Raw genomic sequence first — 6,139 nt, forward strand, 5'->3', positions numbered from 1 at the left:
CAAATCCCAGTCTCGATTCGTGCCAACTCAACAGACACTTTCGGAGATACCTATAGTGCACCTTTATAGCCACCTAGTTACGTTGTGACGTTTGGTACACCCAAAGCATTCCTACGGTATCCGGGAGTTGCACAATCTCATGATCTAAGGAAATTATACTTGACATTAGAAAAGCTCTTAGCAAACGAACTACACGATCTTGTGCTAGGCTTAGGATTGGGTCTTGTCCATCACATCATTCTCCTAATGATGTGATCCCGTTATCAACGACATCCAATGTCCATGGTTAGGAAACCGTAACCATCTATTGATCAACGAGCTAGTCAACTAGAGACTTAATAGGGACATGGTGTTGTCTATGTATCCACACATGTATCTGAGTTTCCTATCAATACAATTTTAGCATGGATAATAAACGATTATCATGAACAAGAAAATATAATAATAACCAATTTATTATTGCCTCTAGGGCATATTTCTAACAGTTGTGTCACACAAACACCGAGGATAAATTAAGTCTGCTAATCATGGTTTAACCTTGGAAATGCTAACTGCGGTAGAATTCAGCAAGAATAGGCGTTTAGTTCCATTAATATATATATATATATATATATATATATATATATATATATATATATATATATATATATATATATATATATAAACTTCTTTCAACATTTTCATTGGCTAGTGTTAGGGAACCTGCAAAGCAAGAAAGAACAATGTAGTTACTATACAATACCAAATTTTAAACTATATATATAAGCACATATTTTAATAATATCCATCCATGTTTCCCAATAAAATAGATGCAAACATAATAAGCTGTTCTCATAAACGATCGAGCAACAGACAGACCATGCCAATTAAATCAACGGACAACGTTCTCGTTGTGCAAAACAAAATTAGCATACCAAGGCTTATGAGTTTGTGTTCATGGTCTCCCCAAAGAAAGAAAATAGGTGGCAATAAAGCTGTAGAGCATACATTCACAAGAAAACACAAGATAATCCTCCAACAAAAAACTGCCACGAGCATGAACTCATTTGTATATGCCCTCTGTTTTCTCCACAAGATAGTCCTCAAGTGTCGGTTCACCTTGAGGGTTTGGAGCATGATCAAGGCTTGGCTCAACCTCATGCACATTGACACTTCTCTCTGGACTGATGAGCGTTCCACCAAGGATTGGTGGATCAAAATGTCCGAGAAGAATACAGGCAACCGGAAGGCAATGACGTCCCTCACCATGCTAACTTGTTGGTTGATTTGGTGTGAACGGAATGCTAGAGTTTTTAGGCACAAGTCCACGCTCCCGTCCATTATCCTATCCAACATCAAGAGCGAGGCTACACTTTGGGTCACCGCCGGCGCGAAGCACTTGGGAAAAATCATGCCGCAAGAGTAGTGGCTTTGTAATAATCTTATTGCTTTTGTTTGTAAAAGCAACTCTTAACTTCTTCCTAATTAATGGATGAGGCAAATCTTTTGCCTCCGTTTCGAAAAAAACAAGATAATCCTCTCGTTATGACTTAGCATGTGCAGATTCATGAACAAATAGTAAAACGCGCAATGGAAGCATATACAAAATTGCAGTTCTAAATAATCTGGTACACCAAAATTCATACCTTATGTTTTCTCCATGGCAGTAATTTACTCCTTCAATCAGTAAAGGCAAAGAGTTGAGTTCTTTGTGTTGATGAATATTTCTCTGCCAAAACATGAGAAAAGGAAGACCTTAATCACATGCTAACTCATTTGAAGGGGTTGGTTTCTGTAGCTTCCCCAAGAAAGAAAATTTCCAACAGTAAATTAGTAATTGATGATTTAACAGCACTGCATCGATAAGATTATCAATTGGCTTTGCTGCAATCACATCAAAATGAACCAAAATCTTTTTCTCATAGGAAGAAAAGAAGCACTCCAATCAAGAGCAAGGTTGTGCGACCTGTTACCTTCTCTTCCCAGCTTCAGCTACTCTTCAGTCCTCACTAAATTTATTCAGTTGCATTGTCCATTCTAGCATTAGTAATATTCAACTCAGTTCTTACCGTATAATTCAAGTAGCCAAATAGGCATAAGGCTCTGTAATCGAAATTCTGTAAACCGAAGCACTACTAGGGAGCGATCGGTCGAGACTCGAGAGTATAACTGGTACTTAACAGAATTTTACTATCTTGCATGCTTGTCAGTCATATATTTGAGAAACAAGATTTCAGATAAGTAATAATGGCAGAGTGGTAGTCATTAATATATAGGTCGAGACAATATCACCTGGAAACCACATATTCAGTGGAATCCTGGAAACCTGAGGACAGACTGTTGGATGCTATTTGTATGGGCCAGATTGACTCGTAACTGCTCAGTGCTATTTGCAAAACAACGCCCGCAACCAGAGAGTACATTTGACATGGAACCCCTCAGGCCTACAAGTAACACAGCTAGCCTCTTGCCACTTATTTCCAGTTTTTTGTCAGCAAGTAGGATCTGTAAGCCATGCGCTGTGCCTATGATTCACCACGCATGCCAGAGATGCATACACATCGATTTAAAATGGAAAAGTAGCTGCAATGGATACCAGAACTGACATAAGCTGATTCTAAATAGTCTCCTAATAGCAGAGTACCAGCAAAATCGCATTTAGGAAACTAAAACAACTAACATGCAATGCCACAGACGAGACAACAGAAAATTGAAGGAAGCTAATTTTAGTAGCCCAGTATTCACTTGTAGTACTGCATACTTCAACAACATGTACAGTAGTTAAGGCATGATAGCTACATTATGCTAGGGAGTTTTGTTACAACATAGGCACGTACAGTAGTTAACCGCATTATGCTAGGGTGTTTTGTTAGAACATAGACACATCACTAACTCATTAGCCATTAACAGTCATAGTAAATCTCACGTTTATATATCGGACATAACTCGAGTACAAGCTGAAGAACGTATCAGTGCACCACTGCAACTCCAAACATCCTGCAGTAGTCTTTGTTTATGAAACCTTCACATGTCTTTACTGCCACCAGCAAACCTGAAACAAAAGAGTTGAATTTTTATACTTATATTTTAAAACGAACTTAACAACAATCTATGAAAAGAGGCACAACGTACGTATTCTCAATCTTACGTTTTACCGCAAGTTTAGCCTCACACCCACATCTAGTGATTTTCCTCTCATATTTCCTCTTACTGCCAGTGCCATGTACTAAGTTTTCCTTACCTTTCCGCTCTTCGTGGAAACCTTCACGATCAAAGTAGAAACGATTGTGAGTAATGACACCGTTGCCAGTCTTGTGTTGTCCCACACGTACTGAGAAACCAACATGATGTGCATAAGCTTCATAGAAATCCTTGGCTGCCTTCAAATCCATAAAAGTCATCCCTATGGCTGGCCTGATGTCATCATCACACTCCGGAGTATAAGATGAGCCTTGAAATTTGGATGAAAAGAACAACAGGTTTAACATGCTGGAATACAAGAAACTATAAGCATGTACGTATTAGTTAGACAAGTACTTACACAGAAAGGTGCACTATACAATTTTTGCGGTGTGATAAATACAATTTCGGCACTTGGTCTAGTGTGGACGGCACATTCTGCATCAGACTGGGCGTCACAAATAGCCAAAGGTGGAGCCTTGCTCACCTCGCTCTGGCATTTCATAGTTACTGCAGGAAGAGAAGATATCCCGTTTGTAAGTGGAAAGCACATTCTCATAGGAGCCGGTCAATATGTGCCTTCCGGAATAGCATAGAATAAAATCAGCACCTAATCTCAGCTCACTTCACCAATCAATTGCAATATAAATTAAAACTGACAGCTGAAATCATTTCTACAATTAATCTATGCTCAAATAGTTTCAACTCCTTTCTTATTCCCATTGTACTAAACACAAGTCTGCAACCAGTAATGGTTTTCTTAATTTCTTGTTCCGATTATGGTGTACAGTATTGTCAAATTAGCATGATAGGATCTCCCTGTTGCTGCATTAATATAAAACTAGCTTACCAAATAAATTAGACTTTACTAACTTCATGAAGACCAAAATCTGGACAGTAGACTTAGGGGCAATCAGCAGTTGCAGCCAAGATACTACTACCTCGTTCCTCCCCCTACTCTATTTGCTTTGGTTTGCAAACCTAGCCCAACTAGAAGTGCTAAACTTGGAGGAGACAACCAGAATCCACGCCCATGTCATCTCTATTTGCTTTGCAAACCTAGCCCAACTAGAAGAGATGGAACTACTAGATGAGCCACGAAAAGAAGACAATGGCAAAGTATAGAAGATGAACAATGTAATAGAAATCTTCATACCTTGAGACTTATTAGATCCAGTACCAATCCGATGGGGAATGCTCAGAGGATGATTGGCGTGTTGGGCCAGCCGCCGGAGATGAGGGAAGGCCGGAGAAGAATTAGCCACGATCGCCGGCCGCCTGAGATGAGAGAAGGAATTAGACGCGGTCGCCGGCCACGGCCCTGCGCGGAACAAGGGCGTCGTGCTGGGCGAAGCGACCATCTCCTAACCCTAGTTGATGGGGAAAAATTGAATCGGGATAGCTCCATAGGAAAAGGGACGGATGGCTCATCTTCCATCAAGGATTTGTACTAAGGTACAGGAAGGTTATGGGGTCCTTTTTTGCATTTCGTCCATCTTTTCATCTCACATCGCACAATCCTTATCCAACGGCACAGAATCAAGTTTCCGTGCTTCCACTGAATACATGGTTTCCATCAGATATGTACTCATATAGGTCTGCCAACTATTTTAGGTGATAACCTTCAAAAATAATTCATGGATGAAGGTCCAAGAACACAACGTGATGGACCTTAGTGTACAAAATAAAATACTAGTAGAAACATTCCTTGGAAGATCCAGAATATAGCATCACAACATCTGGGGGAGAGGAGGAAGAAGAGGAGGTGGAGGGGACCAACCTTGGCCGAAGGAGAAGGAAGACAAACGCCGGGTCGTCCTAGTCGCCGGACGGGACAGATATTTGGGGAGAGTGGATCTTGGTGGAAGCAGATGTATGGCCGCTAGGTCGTCGTCGTCGTTGTCGCCGGGAAGCAGAGGAACTTGCAGGAGTCGTACTCGTAGCGATTCAGATCGTGGTTGGTTCCGATCTAAGCGCCGAACCACGGCGCCTCCGCGTTCAACACACGTGCAGCCCGGTGACGTCTCCCACGCCTTGATCCAGCAAGGAGAGAGGGAGAGGTTGGGGAAGACTCCGTCCAGCAGCAGCACAACGGCATGGTGGTGATGGAGGAGCGTGGCACTCCAGCAGGGCTTCGCCAAGCACTGCGAGAGACGAGGAGGGAGAGGGGCAGGGCTGCGCCAAAGAGAGAGGAAGTCTCATGTCCATGGCAGCCCCAAAAACCCCACTATATATAGGGGAGGGGGAGGGGCTGCGCCCCCATCTAGGGTTCCCCCCCAAGGGGTGCGGCCAGCCCTAGATGGGACTTGGAGGGGCGGCCAAGGGGGGAGAGAGGGGAGCGCACCACTAGGTGGGCCTTAGGCCCATCTGAGCCTAGGGTTTCCCCCTTCCCCCCTTCCCTGCGCCTTGGGCCCCTTTGTGGGAGGCGCACCAGCTCACCTAGGGGCTGGTCCCTTCCCACACTTGGCCCACGCAGCCCTCTGGGGCCGGTGGCCCCACCTGGTGGACCCCCGGGACCCTCCCGGTGGTCCCGGTACGTTACCGATAGCACCCGAAACTTTTCCGGTGACCAAAACAGGACTTCCCATATATAAATCTTTACCTCCGGACCATTCCGAAACTCCTCATGACGTTCGGGATCTCATCTGGGACTCCGAACAACATTCGGTAACCACGTATATCTATTCCCTATAACCCTAGCGTCATCGAACCTTAAGTGTGTAGACCCTACGAGTTCAGGAACCATGCAGACATGACCGAGACGTTCTCCGGTCAATAACCAACAGCGGGATCTGGATACCCATGTTGGCTCCCACATGTTCCACGATGATCTCATCGGATGAACCACGATGTCGGGGATTCAATCAATCCCGTATACAATTCCCTTTGTCTACCGGTATAGTACTTGCCCGAGATTCGATCGTCGGTATCCCGATACCTTGTTCAATCTCGTTACCGGCAAGTCTCTTTACTCGTTCCG

The 6,139-nt window shown here is 43.6% G+C and overlaps 1 long non-coding RNA gene across 3 annotated transcripts; it reads right to left on the reverse strand.

Annotated features, from left to right (window-relative positions):
- Nucleotides 1–439: 439 nt before the first annotated feature.
- On the reverse strand, nucleotides 440–4,881 carry LOC109775013 (uncharacterized). 3 transcript variants are annotated; one of them, XR_005759495.3, is made up of 7 exons: nucleotides 4,316–4,869; nucleotides 3,521–3,669; nucleotides 3,221–3,430; nucleotides 2,906–3,031; nucleotides 1,953–2,016; nucleotides 1,626–1,708; nucleotides 440–702 (listed from the first exon to the last, which is right to left on the reverse strand). It is a non-coding gene; the product is annotated as an uncharacterized lncRNA (long non-coding RNA). The 3 variants fall into 3 exon arrangements; XR_006665091.2 differs by having other exon boundaries at nucleotides 1,953–3,031; nucleotides 4,316–4,881; XR_005759493.3 differs by lacking the exons at nucleotides 440–702; nucleotides 1,626–1,708; nucleotides 1,953–2,016 and having other exon boundaries at nucleotides 2,690–3,031; nucleotides 3,112–3,430; nucleotides 4,316–4,868.
- Between the last annotated feature and the right edge of the window lie 1,258 nt (nucleotides 4,882–6,139).

Source organism: Aegilops tauschii, chromosome 6, assembly GCF_002575655.3.
Source record: "Aegilops tauschii subsp. strangulata cultivar AL8/78 chromosome 6, Aet v6.0, whole genome shotgun sequence".
Classification (NCBI taxonomy): Eukaryota; Viridiplantae; Streptophyta; class Magnoliopsida; order Poales; family Poaceae; genus Aegilops; species Aegilops tauschii.